We start from the raw sequence: 15,245 nt of genomic DNA, 5'->3' as shown, positions 1-15,245 counted from the left end.
ACATGATTTCTTCCCACGGCCCATTAATTTTGGTTTATTGCTGGCCTGATGGCCATTACCCTTTTTTTTCCCCCCGCCAGCTCCTTCCCCCATTAGGTTCGTACAATTAGCAAAACATGAGCGGCCAGCGCGGTGCGGGGGCTGCAGAGGGGATTTTGGGATGCTCTGATGCCAGCAAGGCATCCCACGAGCTGCCTGGTGCCCCACCAGGGATGTGCCTCGCGTGCTCCTTGCAGGATTTTGGGGTGCAAAGTCATCCCTGTGGGCGAGGGAAGGATGCAGCCCAGGCAGCCGTGCCACCTCCATGGCATCTTTTTGTGTCACCTGCTGCTCGTGACCCCCAGAGCAAAGGGGTACCCAAATTAGCCAAGGCCCCTTCAGGGTAGCACCCAAATGGGCCAAGATTGTGGGATGGCCCCCAAATTAGCAAAGACCCTTACGGGGGCATCCTAATTAGCAAAGATGCTTGCAGGGCACCCAAAATAAAGACCCCAACAGGGCACCCAAATCAGCAAAGCTCATTGCAGGGCCTCCTAATTAGCAAAGACCCTAGTGGGCACCTGCATTGGCAGAGATCATGGGGTAGGACCCAAATTAGTGAAGATGCTCTCAGGGCGTGCAGATCAACCAAGGTCCTTGCAGGGCACCCAAATTAATGACCCCGGCAGGGCACCCAAGTTAGCAAAGCTCCTTGCAGAGCACACTAATTAGCAAAGACCCTAATGTGGCACCCAGCTTAGCCATGACCCTGGTGTGGCACCTCACTTGGCAAAGACCACAGGGTGGGACTCAAACTACTACAAGATGCTCTCAGGGCACCCAAATCTAGTGCCTGAGCAGAGCACCCTAATTAGTAAGGACCCTGACATGGCACCCTAATTACAAAGGCTGTGGGTCGGTACCCAGATGATCAAAGATGCTCACAGGGCACCCAAATTAAAGACTCCAGCTGGGCACCCTAATTAGCAAAGTCACTTGTGGGACACCCAAGTCAGCCAAGGTCCTGGTGGAGCATCATTAAGGGGTAAACTCCTTTTGCCTGAAATAAGTTAAGTGGGTTTTGCTCAAAACTCTTGGCAAATATGGGGCAGAAATGGGACAACAGTGAGTTGAGCCCAAGAGGTGAAAAAAATTGATGGATATGGCAAAAAAATTTCAGATAATTGCATTAATTGCAGCCATTGAGTCACTTCTAAGTTAAGGGCAGTGCAAATAATATGTTATCCCTATATATCTATTTATAGGGGAATATAAAATATATATTACTGTGTAGTATATTGAGAATATAAAATATTGGGGAACATTATATGTATTGAAAAGTATTATATAGTATTAGATAATATACCCCATTTGTATTGGGGAATATATTATTTTATACATATGTATGTATGCAGATATGGAATATTGGGGAATATAGTGGAACAATCTATTCGGGAATGTAATATATCGGGGTATATATACGTTGGGGCTCTGCCAGCTTGGATTTAGTTGGGATTTCTTAATTACCTGTTGCTCTGCCTGACATCAGGTGGGTGATTCCTTTAGTATCCATGGTCACCCCGCTCCATCATCTCTCTCCCCCTGGGACCCAGTGCATCCCTGGGTAGATCTTGATGAACTTGCCTTCACCCTGTATCTAAAAAACCCACAAATTTCCCAGTTTCCCAGGTGGTGATGGCGTTATTATGTCTTTCCTCCGGGCAACTTGGGAACTGACTGGGGTGGGAAGCATCATTTTAGGGATGCTCAGACTTGGAGTTGGAGGATGCTGCCGGGGGGAGGTCCCCAGCAGAAGTGAAGTCCCCAGGGATCCGTCTTGAGCAAGAGATATGTAAATATAAATATAATTATAGATATAAAAGCCATGAAGTGTTCACTGGGTAGTGATTTTATGAGGTTTTTGCTTCCCCCACACCCAGTTTCTAAGGCATCTCGGAGCACCTTCTGGCAATGGGAAGGCTTCCCTTGCCCTTAATTGATGTTTTTTTATAGGTGATACCCTACTGAAACGAAAGGTTAAAAGAACAGCGGGTTCTTCCCCGCTCCTCCAGCTGGTTGTTATCACCTCCAGGGTTCAATCCCAGGGAATTCTGAAGTACAGCAGCTTGTGCTCTCAGCAATTTTATCTTTCCCTGTAGTGCCATGCTGCCAGAATGAACGCCCTTAGCGTTACGACACGTGGAAGCCACGGCGCTCCCAGGTGTTGTTCGGGGCCAGTGTGAACACACTTAGGGTAAAAAACCCTTATGTAAGAGACAGAAATAATAACAAAATAACTTAAAAAAAATTCCCACTTGCGTCACTTAGTGCTCAGCAGTGGGCTGCGGGCACCGGTCTGACCCCTCTGAGTGTTGAGGGGTTGCTGCGCCCGCACCTCCAAAATACAGGACATTTTTCTCCTATTTTCTGGGGTGATGAAACTAAAAACTAATTGCAATTTGCATGATGCAATCAAGGTGTGCTGATGAGATGCTCAAGGGCTTTTCAGTGAGCACAGTGTGTGTGTGTGTCTTACAATTAACACCCCCCCCCAAGAAAGATCCCCCTCGTCCTCCAGCCGAGCTGCCTGTCGGAGCGCTGCTCTCGATTAATGGCTCTGGTTAATCACCCCCCCCTGTCCAGAGCAGGATTGTCTTACAGATAATTTCGTTTGCCTAACGAGATTTTCACTAATTAAATCTCCTTTCGGATGGTGTGGTTCTCCCTGCTGGATAAGGGGAAATGTTTGTGAAAGCCAGCTCTGCTCCCGGCTAAATAAACCTTTCCACTTGGCTACTGAAAAAATCCCCACTGGGAATGCGGGATGCAAACATCCCTTTGGCAAATTAATTAGTTCTTGCAACCCTAAAAAACTTTTACATCCCCCCAAAATATCGGTGAGTTGCTGCCTGCATCCCCTTTTGTGACCTCGTGCATCAAAAAATGGACGGATTTCTGGTGTAAAGTGCCGAAATCAGGAGGGTTTTGGTTTAGCTGAGGTTGCTTGATCGGGAAAAATCAGAGGGGGGTTTTGAGGCTCTAAAATATTTCCCAAATCATCATCAGGTTCTTGGAGTGTTGCAGCAAAAGATGGGTTTGTTGAAGAATAAATTGTTTTTTCTCCGAAGAGCCACACTGCCAGGAGAGCAGAATCCTGCAAAATCAGGAAATTCAAGAAAATGAAATCAGGAAATTCAGGAAATCAGGGAAAATCTATTCAGGATGAATGAAATTCAGGAAAATTAATTCAGGAAGGAAATTCTTGCAAATTCTGGAAAGTCCCTTTCACTCCCAAGTTGGATATCTCTCTAGCGCAGTGTCGGTTTTTCTCTTAAAAATCTCGATTTCTGTCAGCTTCCCTGGGAATCTCTGAGCAAATTCACTTTGGATTAAATAGAATACCATGGAATAAATAGATCCTTGTAAATGAGATATTCCCAAATACTTCAAATATTATTTCTCAATAAATGTTGCTTGAGATCCGGACTGGGGATCTGTTCCATCTCAGATATTATTCTTCCAGATTTGTGTCCAATGAGAAATGATCCCTCAGGTTTTGCAGGTTTTTTTTTTTTTTTTTTTTACAGCTTTTTGGGTGTCTTTAGGGGCTGAACTGTAGCTTGGAACTTAAAATACGTGTATTTTGTATAAAATAGGGGCTGAACCATGAGGTTTGCATAAAATACATATCATACATGCATTTATATAATAATATGATATATGATTTAGCATATCTGTGATATATGATATATAATAATCATATCTATAAAATATATGATGATATAGATTGTAATAGGTGATATGTAATATGTCATAGCTATAGGATATATAATATTTATGATTATAAATTGTGGTAATAGAGAATAGATAATATAGAATATATCTCTATTATATATAATAGAATATATATTATAGGATAAGATATATTATCTCTGTATATCTATTATATGTAATAAAACACAGATAAAATGTAATTAAATAGTGTGTATATATAAGAAATAACCTCTTCTGTATTTATAATACATATAGTATATAGTTAAACATATAGGTAATACATATAATATAAATACAGAATTATATATATATATATAAAATATATAAAAATATTTATAATTGTATATTTAAACATAATACATTATTAAGGGAATTTTCCAGCAAATCTAACGGGATTTTGAGTGGGAGAGAGGGACACTCTCTGTGCTCACTCCTTGCACACCCCATCTCCCATTCATGCTTCCACACACATTCCCACACACTGTTCCACACAGGCTCCCACCATGCTCCACAACTGCCTCCCTCTTCCCTCTGCCATCAGCAGTGATCTAAAAAGCTCCAAAATAGCCCAATTTCCCCCCAGTTTTCCAGATCTTTGCCCAATGTCTTCCCATCAAGACTCAGCCCGCCAGTACCCAGTGCAGCGTCCCAGCATTTCACAGTTCCTAAATATTTGTGCATGTGGCTTTGGACGGACATTGAATAAGATCTAATAGTATTTTATACTGTTCAGTAATATTTAATGTATTTGAAAAAATTTTAAATAATTTATTATTATTTAGTATTATTTAATAGCGCATTATTGTGCAGTGTGAGCATCACCTGTGGCTTATGGAAGGCACTGAGGCTAAAAAAGTTACAGGGAGAATTGTAACAATCCCTTTGGGAGCAAAATAATTAGTGACAGAGGAGAAATATGGAAAAGTAAAATAAAAGTAAAATAAATTAACAAAAAACCCTATGTATTAACGAAACATTAACTCCCAACATGAGGTGACTTCCATGGGAGCCGGGAGGGGGGGACGCACCGCTAAAAAAACGCATGAGAAGGAAAAGGAAAGAAAATAAAAGTGTTTTATCTCTGCTCTCATTCTGTGATAATGATCTTAGCAGAGTTGGGAACTGGCAAGGAAAAAAACGTGCGTGGTTTTTAAATGAAAGTTGCCTTCACTCCAGAGGGCTGGGGCAGAGATTTGGGGTATTTCATCCTTTATAGGTGTTTTTTATTTATTTGGGAGCGGTTTATTATGTTTTGGGGTATTTTTATTATTGAGGGGGGGATATTTTATGAACTCGGGGGCTATTTTGTTATTTTGGCGGGTGTTTTATATTTGGGAGCATCCCTGTCAGGGCTTGGGATGCTCCCAGCATTGTTGACTTATCCCACCTGCCCACAGCGGGATTGCAGAGACTCCAAGTAGGAAAGGAATTTTAAAGAGAAGCAGAGTTCCCTTGGTGGTATTTCACCTGTATTGGGAAAGCATTTGCTGTGATGGGATAGGGGTTTAATTCAACCCTTTGGAATGTTCTTGTCAACTGCCAGAGGTGGATTTTGGGGCAAATATTTCGTGTCCAGAGAATGGAAGCAGAGGAGGAAGGTGCTGAGGGGGCTTTTTGCATACAACCCCTGGTTTAAGGCCTTTTTTTTGGTGCAAACACCTGTTTGAAAGCCCGTTTTGGCTGTAAATCCCAAAGTTTAAAGTGTTTTTTGTTGCAAAGCTGCATGTTTGGGGGGCTGTTTTTGGTGGAAACATCCATTTAAAGGATATTTTATGGCGCAAAACCTGTTTGAAAGACTGTTTTTGATGCAAACCTGCTGTTTTAAGGGCTTTTTTTTTGCTGCAGGCCCTTTCTTGAAAGATTTTTTTGGGGTGCAAATCTCTTTTTGAAGACCATTAGTGCAAACCCCTAAGTGAAGGACTTCTTTTCTGCAAAGCCCTGTTTTAAGGACTATGCTTTTTTTTTCCTGAAAACCCCCATTAAAAATACTTTTTTGGGTGCAAGCCCTGTTTTAAGGACTTTTTTGGGTGCAAAGCCCTGCTTGAAGGACCTTTTTTGCTGCAAACCTTTGCTTGAATGGTTTTTTTGGGTGCAAAACACTAATTTAAAGGACTTTTTTTGCTGTAGACTGTTTTGGAGAGGCTGCTAAAGCAGCGTTGGGATGGGGTGAGGATAGGGACAGAGCATGGATGTTTGTGCTGGGAGCAGGGCTTATTTGGGGAAAACCCAGGATTTCAGGAGCAAGAAGGAACCCACCAACAGCTGCTTGTGTTGGGTTTTGAATGAGATTTAACCCTTTTTCCCCGGGAAATCCCCACCTGTAATGCTTTCTATTCCTAAGGATAACGTACATACTACAAGTTTTGCAAAAATAATTGTCTTTTCCGTGTAAAAAACCCACCCCTCTGATGCAGAGAAATTCCAGGTACACAGTGATGCTCCTTGATGACATCCCGTTAGCAAAACTGTCTCACTTTTAAGCTTTTTTTTTTTTTTGGCTTTAATTCCAGCCTGGAGCAGGTGATGGAGGAGCATCCCAGGCATCCCTGTGGACAGCATCTCCCACTCCAGCGGTTTTTTTCCTCCTGATAGCTGGCACACAGGTGGGAAAAGCATTTTTCCTGCTGCTTTTTGGGTGAAAAAAATGAAGTTTCCTCCACTTTTCCCCTCTCTCCTCCACGCCAAGCGCTTGCCACCCCGCTGTCTGTTTTTCCTCGCCGAGGTTCAGTTCTAATTATGTTGATTTTCTCCAGCCCACCCCCCTCCTGGCAAGCTTATTAGGGGGAATATTTTTATTTATTATCATTTCGCCCAACTCCCGCCAGCATTTCCAATTACTCTCGCCGCTTCCTTGTAATTGTCTTTCCGTAATGGCTGCGAAACAATTGCGCTAAATGAGGTGGCTCCGGCAAGATGAGGGTTTCACTTCATTAAAGGCTAATGGATTCCCAGCTCCAGCTCTGTGGGCAAAAAAAAAAAAAAGAAAAAGAAAAAAAAAGGAAAAAAAAAAAAAAGGGAGAGATTTAAACAACTTCTTTTATCTTATTGGGATAACTTGCCCCAGTGTGATGGGCTCAGAGTGGGGGTGTGTGTTGATGACCCGGGTGTTTACTGAGGTGTTAGGTGGTTTTTCCTCCAAATATTTTGGGAGGTTTGGGAATTTTTAAGAATTATTTTTCTCTGAATTCTTGCTGGCTTGCAAAAACTGGCTTTCCCCCCCTACCCCTTTTTTTTTTGTGTGTATATACTGAAACTGTATTTATTGCCATAAATATACATTTATGTGTTATAGAAATGATACATAGCAATATGATACATAGCAATATAATAACATTGATATACAATATATAATAAGTGACTGGAATACACATGTATTTATAATATTTAAATAGCTACTTTATATAATCCTATATTATAGAAGTATGTAATATACTGATTGCTATAATGTATTCACACTTATATATTGATTTATAATGCTTGACATACTGATTATAGAATATAATATAATACTTTGGTAGATAATGATCTGTTGATTACAGAATATGTATTAGATTGATATATAATGCTTGGTATCTATCATATATTGTTATATATTATATAGTATGGATTATTTGTAAGACTATTAATCATATTGCTATGGATATGTAGCTATATACACTCAGAGCCAGATTCACCTCCACAATTAGCAGGTGATTGGGTAGAGGTCTAAAAATGGGTAAAACCCAGGTTGAAATGGCCAATTTGATTTCTTAAGTGTTACACTGGTTGCATCTCCAGAAATAGCTGATTTTGGCAACAAGATGCACCCCAAAATGGAGGGGAAAACTCTTTAACCTGGGAGTCGCCCATCATAGGAAAATGCCAATTATCCCCAGTGTGGGTGAGGGGGAGAAGCCAAAGATTTGAGGAAAGTTTGTTTTTTGGGGAAAACTGTCAAAGTGTGATAAATAAATGAAAAGCAGTAGCAGAAAAGGTTAATTCTTATGGAAAGCAGGATATATATATATATTAGATATACAGGTTATAGTATCTGTATTCTGTATTACATTATATCCATCCACTGGATCTATTCTGTTGGAGATATAGATATATATACACATTAGGTACACATTGAATATGTTTGAATGTATACAATATAAATATACAATGTACACATTGAATGTTTATTACATTTTATCCATCCATTGGCTATATTATAGGATATAGTGTATCTATATAATATGGCCATATGAATGTATCAATATTATATAACCATTGGATATATATAGTATAACATATCCAATGTATTAATCCAATAGATACATATATTCTTTATACATATCCCCTCTCTGCTTTTCTTCCCTATATCTTTTTATACATATAGGATGGGTATATAAATGTTCTTTTAATATTAAATATATGTATGACTCCATCCATATTGTCAAATTCTACCCATGAAATATGTATATAAAATGATCCAATTATTGATATCTTGGATGGATTTAGTTGGATAACGTGGATGAAGATATGTATATATATCTAATAGATATCTCTAATATATGTATAATACTTGAATAATCTGTCTGTTGGATTATGGGATGGATGTGATTGGATAATGTGGATGGAGACACACACACACACACACACACACACGTATAGTAATCTAGTATCCAATTATGAATGGATAATGCAGATGAAAACAAATATATTTTACATACATAAGAAGTGGAAGGTGACTGTGGCTGTTGGAGATCAGTGGCTGGATGGGAAGGGCAGTGCTGGAGCTCCCACTGGTCTATCCGGCACCAGGATGCTGCGCTTTGCATATTCATTGTGCCGGAGAGCTCCAACTCTTCTGGGTGTTAAACCACAGGAATATGGATTTACCCAGCAAACCAGGGGAGCAGGCCTTGTAATATCACAGGAAAATCCCTTCTTTTATTTAAAATGCCTCTGGACACCTCTTGTCCGGCACCGCATCCTTCACCGATCATCGCATCCCGCGGTTTCATTTGCACACATCCAGCGTCTCCCTCAAAAACTGCCCGTGCCCGTTACAAAAAAACAAAAAAAAAAAAAAGAAGGAGATAATAATTTTGGACACAGGAACAAGGGTTTTCTCATTGTAAATATATTTCTCTTTCTGCCTAGGAGTGGAAATATTGACCCGTACATTCTTCCAGGAGGCATGAGAAATTCCTATGTGCTATCCCCACCCTGGAGCTGTTCACCCTTGTTCTCCCTAAAAGATAAAAGAAGGGAAAATGCATTAAAAAAAGTCTGCAGAATGTATCTTTTTAAGAAGCTACCTGACCTCCAAGCCTTACCTTCCAACGCAGTGCACATGGGGGGGCTTTTTCATAGAAAAATGGCATTTTTAGGCACATTTTGAAACTATGCAAAGGTACCAACTGGCTTTGCAAAACTGGGGTGACTCCTGACGGGGGGATTTTATGTTTGATGAAACCAACTGGAGCTGCCATTTTGAGGTTCAGAAAGCAGAAGAGCACCTACAACTGGGATAGTTAAAAACTTGGGGGCAGCGGCAGCAGTGGCAGTTTACACCAGGTGATGTTGAAGTGGTGTGTTTTAGCATCTCATTTGGGGTAAAATCCTGGAATTTTCACCAAGGCAGCCGCCAGCTGCTGCTGCAGAGCTCCATTAACCCAACTCTGGATGCCACCAGGCCTCTGTGTCGGATGGCTCTTGTTAATTTTCGCCCTGTCCTTTTGGGGCTCTTCGCCATGTGGCACCCGGCCAGGATGGATGCACACCATTGCCTTCATCCTTATTTTTGCAGCATCCTAATCCTCGTCATATTTAACATCTGAACTCAGGAGTTGCATCCCTCCAAGCTTTCAACCCTCTCTGTGTCCAGGGATTTTAAGAACACCCATGTTTCCTTGTGTGTTTCTCCTTCCCCAGGAATGCCAGCTTGATCATCAGAATAATTCAGGATATTGTTTGGGATTATTTCAGCGCAGGGCCCTGATGGTGCAACCTGATGAGCCGAAATCTTTAATTATGGCAGGCGTGACCTTGCTGGGATGAGTGACCAGACGGCCAGGGATGTTCACTTCCCAAAAAAACCTAGGGCAGACTTGATGCAGAGTCTCCTGACGATGTCAACGCTCCCCTCATTAAGCACAGAGCTCATATAACTGTGGCCCAAACTTCCCCAGCGCTGGACTGTGACATTATGGCACTTAAATGCATGGAAAAAAAGGCCAGAGTGGTTGCAGAAAATCACATCTCACCCTACTGGAGCTGCATCCTTATTAAAGTAATTAGAAAACCATTTTGCAATTAATATTTTTTTTTAGGATGCAGCATTGAATGGGGCTTTAGTGACACTCGGGCCTTAATTTATCTTCACACAGGACAGAAAAATGTTGTAATGTGGCTTCCTTGGCTTCAAAGCTCAGCAGACAAATTGTTTACTGTCCTGTTTGGAAACTGGGTGTAATTTGGGTGGGTGTCTTGGGACTGGGTTTTAACTCCAGCCGTTGCATTGCTGTTAGGTTTGCAGGAAAACCATGATTTTTTGCAGCTTTCTCTGTCCTGGTGTTACTTCTGGGGATTAAATCTAGTTCGGGTGTGCTGAGAGAGGGATGAAAAATCTTATGTTTCTAGGAAAAATCAGCCTTTAAAAAAAATAGGAAAAAAAAAGCAGTGAATTGAATTTCAAAGCATGAGGATTGTTTTTTTAATTTTTTTAAATTTTGAGGTTGGGTAAAGAATGGGATTACTCTGCACTTCAGACAGCTGATTTACCAGTGCAAACAGGTGTCAAAAAAACCCCCAACAACTCCAAACCCCTCAGAAAGCCCCACATCTTGAAGTTTTCTGATGAGCTCAGGGACTAAAGACAGAGTTTTGGGGAGGATTTGTTTGGTTTGAGGTTGCTGTAAGCCTTGGTTAAAAGCTGAATATCCGCGAACAGGAGCATCACCATTTAACAGCCAAACCCTGTGCTTGGTGCAGGAGCTATGAGCAGTGTGTTTTGCGAGAAATACTCAGCAGAAAGCACTTTCTGTGCAAAACGTCACCGAATTTGTGTGCTGGGGCTCTGTCAGGAGTTAAACAGCAAATGGTTCGGAACAGCCCACGGGCTTTTGGGGAGTTGAACCAACTTCCAGGCATGCCTGTACCATGCAAGCAGAGGGATGCAGACAGCCCCAGGCTGCCCTTAGCTCTGGAGCCAGGAGCGGGATGGACCTTTTGGGATCCAAACTGTGCCAGAAAAATGTCTCTGTTTTTCCCAGCTAGTTCAGTCAGGTTAATGAAAAAAAACCATCACTGCCTCGCCGGAGGGGCTGGGGAGCGGTGTAGAGCCTGGCTGGGCTGCTGGCAGCCTGGGAGACATCAAAATTAGCATTTTTAAAAGAGATGGATGAAAAGGGAATGTGGTTGAACCTTTCTTTTAGCCAGTGTCTTTGCTTTGGTCCTGGCCAACATCTTCACTTTGCTCTGTTAGTGGCCTCGGTTCATTCCGAGCCATCATCCCTGGGTTGATTCCCAGCAAGGATCTTTGGTTTGATTTTAATCATCATGGAATCCCATGGTTTGGGTAAAGACCATCTTGTTCCAACCCCCTACCACAGAAAGGGACACCTTTCACTAGCCCAGGTTGTTCAAGCCCCATCCAACCTGGCCTTGGACACTTCCAGGGATGTGTCCAAAGGATGGGGCAGCCACAACTGCCCTGGGTGACAAGTGCCAGGGCCTCACCACCATCACAGTATCCCAGTATCCTCCCCAGTATCCCATCCAACCCTGACCCTCTGACAGTGGGAAGCCATTCCCCTTCATCCTGTCCCTCCAGGCCTTTGTCCAAGGTCCCTCTTCCAGCTCTTCTTGAGCCCCTTTAGGTACTGGAAGGGGCTCTAAGGTCTCCCCAGAGCCTCTCCCCCACCTGCACCACAATGTCCTTCTCTGGTTATACTTCGCCTTCTCCCTTCAGTGGGAACGTCCCTGGACTGCCCCTTCCCAAATATGATGGATAGTGGCTCAACCTCAGGACCAGCAGATGCATCTCATCAGGTCCCATGGGCTTGTGCACCTTGAGGTTCCTTGGATTTTCTTGAACCTGCCCTTCTACAGCAGGCAGTTGGATCCTCGATGTGATCCTTGCTTTGACTCTTCTGAACATTGTTTGTATTCAGGTAAAAGTCTTAGCCTGATAAAAGCAGCATCCCTGGTATGATTTGAGTATCCTTGAGCTAATCCTACCTAGCATCCTTGATTTGGTCCTTTCCAGCATCCCTGGCTTGATCCTCACCATCTCCCCACTTTGATTTCAAACCTTGCCTTGCTCCTCATCAGTATCCTCAGTTTAAATTAACACAATTTCCAGCTTATATATGCAAATATGTAAATAGATATATCCAGGCATTTTTTTCTGCCCATTCCCATTTTTCTCAGCAGTTTTTCATGGGAGATCATCTTGGTGAGTAATGGGTGGCAGCTCCCCAGCTGGTGCTAATGCAGGGGTTGATGGTGGTCACATGTGTAGTGAGACCTGACAAGACCAAGCCTGATCTTGGCTTAAAAGCCTAAGCAGAAAATTACCAACAAGTTGCATTTTACCCAGGTGGGTAAGAAATCAGAGTGAGCATCCCCAACCCCACAGCAGTGCTGCCACACTTTAGCACTTGAGTGAAAATTCAAGCAAAACTTTGCAAAGAGTCTTTTTTTTCTGGCTGTCTGGGGATGCTCCGGCTTCAGCGCGGGGATGTCAGCACCTCTCCATTCCTGCATCCCTGGAAAGCTGCAGCAACCGGTTGCGTACTCGGGTTGTAAAGATAATTAAGTTGCATTTCTGTGTGTTGTTTACTGTTCCTCTGATCCAACGGTTCCCCTGAGACTTCAGCTCAGGGTTCGTTTTTGTTTTGCAAACCTCCTCGCGAGCGCGTCCTTCAATTCCGCTTCAGGAACGATTTTAATTTTACTATTATTAAACCATCCCAGACGTTGCCTTATTATGTGCCTCGGAGCTGAAATTCCTGAAGGGGCGGGGGGAACACGACTCACATCTGGGCTTGTTCTGCAGATGTTTGCTCTGCTCTAGAGAGGAGCAGACATTAAAGCCTGACGTCGGAGTGATTTTGCCCCGGGATGGGTTTGCAAAGGTCGGCACGGGATGGGAATGGCTTTGGTACAAAGAGGAACCCCAAAACTTAGTTCATCCTCAGCAGGAGGCGGGTGTGAGATGATCTTGTCTTGGCTTTTTTTGGAAAGAAATTAATAATTTTTAGTCTGGAAAAAAAATAATTAAAAAGAGAGTAATTATTAAAAATGAAATAAAATTAATAGGAGCGTTCTGCACCAGCCAAACCCCTGAATTTTGGCACCACTCTGCGATCAAACCCTGTTTTGCACTTTTTAAACTCTTATGTGGGAGCCCAAGATCCCCCGCAGATGTCTGGGAACTCCACGTGGGGCTTGCACAGCTTGGGGGTGCAGGAAGGATGGATTTTGCCAGCAGGACTCCTGTGCATGTGGCTGCAGGGCTGTGTTGGCACGGCCAGGCTCACGTTCACAGGCATGTTTGCCTGTGTGTTTGCATGTTCTTGTGCCCATGTGTGTGGACATTTACCTGTGCCCAGTTGCACAGGCATGTGCATTTATTTTGCATGTTTACAATGTGCCTTGGCCTGTTGAAATGCCGGCCTGTGTGTTTGCATGTGCGTGTGCCTATTGCCACGTGCTTTTGCCAGGTGCATGTTTGCACATCACAGACACATCACATTCCCAGCTTTTCCCCCTGCATTTGCACAGTTGCACATTTGCATGCACGCGCACATTTGCATATATGCAAACACACACATTGCCTGGCAAAATACCTCCTTTTTTTGCCCAGTGAGGTCCAGCGAGGCAGGGCCGTGGTGCTCTGAGTGATCTGCACATGCCCCTCTGACCCCCACACGCAGGTCTCCTGATTTACACACCCTCAATAACTTTTTTCCCATTATCCCTAACCCGCAGACTCTGGGAAGTTTAATTTCTTCTCGCTAGTAATCACCATTAAATAGAAATTGTCTTTTTCTGTGTAAACACGTCATTAGCAAAGCAGCTTTCTGCAGGGTCCAGATTTCATTTTTATTAAAATGAAACATTTCTTCGGCTCCTCACTGTGTCCGGAGATGAAGAGGATAATTTTAACCCGTTGGGTTGGCCACAGATAATTGTGCCAGCGTTTGATTGGGGCGATTAGGGAAATATCCTCTTTTCATGCAGAATTTGCATTTTTCCCCCTTCCTTCTCTGGAGTCGTGCTTTCCTACCCAGCCAGTTTTAATGAGCGTTATCAATCCTAACAAATAGCTTTTCATCTTCACTTTACTGACTTGTTTTTCAGCTGGGATGGGCTGAAAAACAGGTCCAGGTGAAAACTCAGGGTCCTTTTTTGTGAGTTTGGTGCTCAGGAAGGGAAATCCTTTTTTTTTTTTTTTTTTTTTTTTGCCATTGGAAGCATCCCTGAAATGATGCAGAAAGGTTTTTTGGTGGGGGAGAAGGAGGTGGGTTTTGTGCCAGGGGTTGCAAACAACTGTCAGCATCTTCCCCTGCTTGTTGTGCAAGGGGTATGTTCACACTAAATCTGCTTTCTGCAGCACTTTCTCAGTGGTCCTGGTGGGCTGCCTCTACCTCTTGGCTGGTCCCACTGGGAAAAGACCTTTCCCCCCAGAAAATACTGAAGCTCACAAATATATAAATCCATCTAAATGATACATCACACGTATAATGTAATATATGGGAATAACAGGCAATATATATTAGAGTAATACATAATATATAATATTCCCATCAGGTCATATATATAGCCATATAAGGGTATAATATAAGGTAAATAACTTATTGTTCCCATATGTTATAATGAGTATCATGTCATATCAAATCAAATAAGATGGGATTAATGTATAATGTGTTATTGGAATGATAACTAATATATATTATTCTAATATATTCTGTAACCTGTAATATATATTACCAAATAACATCTATAACATGTAATATTAGAGAATATCTATACCTTCTATAAATGTAATATATATATAATATAGATATATCATGGTATGTGATATAAGATGGCATTAGGTGATAGGGCGGCCTCCCCCCATTCCTCTGCCGTAACCAGACCTTGAATTTCCATCTGGTTTCTAAAAACAAGACAAATTAATACTGAATATACATTATATATATCCCATATACAATCCATTCACTCCCTTTGCCTTTGGAAACCAAACTTCCCCTTCCTGTGCTACCTGGAAAATTGTATTTTCAGACGCGGGGAAGGAACAGATCCCCCCAAACCTGCCTCTCAGCATCCCCCAAAAATGCAGATTCTCTGCTGGGATGGGGGTCCAACCTCTCCGCCTGCCCCCTCCCTGCAGCTGATTTCCCTTATTTATTTAAAATCCCAGCTCGGAGGAGCGTGGCCAGAGCCGGCCGCGCGCTGTTCCAATGCTGTTTGCACAAGCCCACTGGGGGCCAGCGAGGGATTGTGGGGCGGGA

At 42.5% G+C, this 15,245-nt stretch overlaps 1 protein-coding gene across 5 annotated transcripts in view; it reads left to right on the top strand.

Moving 5' to 3' along the window:
- The window catches only part of PKNOX2 (PBX/knotted 1 homeobox 2), an 81,995-nt gene that overhangs the window by 12,117 nt on the left and 54,633 nt on the right, over positions 1 to 15,245 (top strand). For 3 of the 5 annotated variants that reach the window (XM_050322847.1, XM_050322850.1, XM_050322849.1), the window contains exon 2: positions 6,264 to 6,356. The exons of the other annotated variants lie outside the window; for them this stretch is intronic. The gene's annotated coding sequence lies outside the window, so the exon portion shown is untranslated. The remainder of the gene's footprint in view (positions 1 to 6,263; positions 6,357 to 15,245) is intronic. 5 annotated transcript variants of the gene reach the window in all.

This window comes from Myiozetetes cayanensis, unplaced genomic scaffold (genome assembly GCF_022539395.1).
Source record: "Myiozetetes cayanensis isolate MyiCay16 unplaced genomic scaffold, myiCay2020 scf29, whole genome shotgun sequence".
NCBI lineage: Eukaryota > Metazoa > Chordata > Aves > Passeriformes > Tyrannidae > Myiozetetes > Myiozetetes cayanensis.
This window is presented reverse-complemented; position numbering and strand designations above follow the sequence as displayed.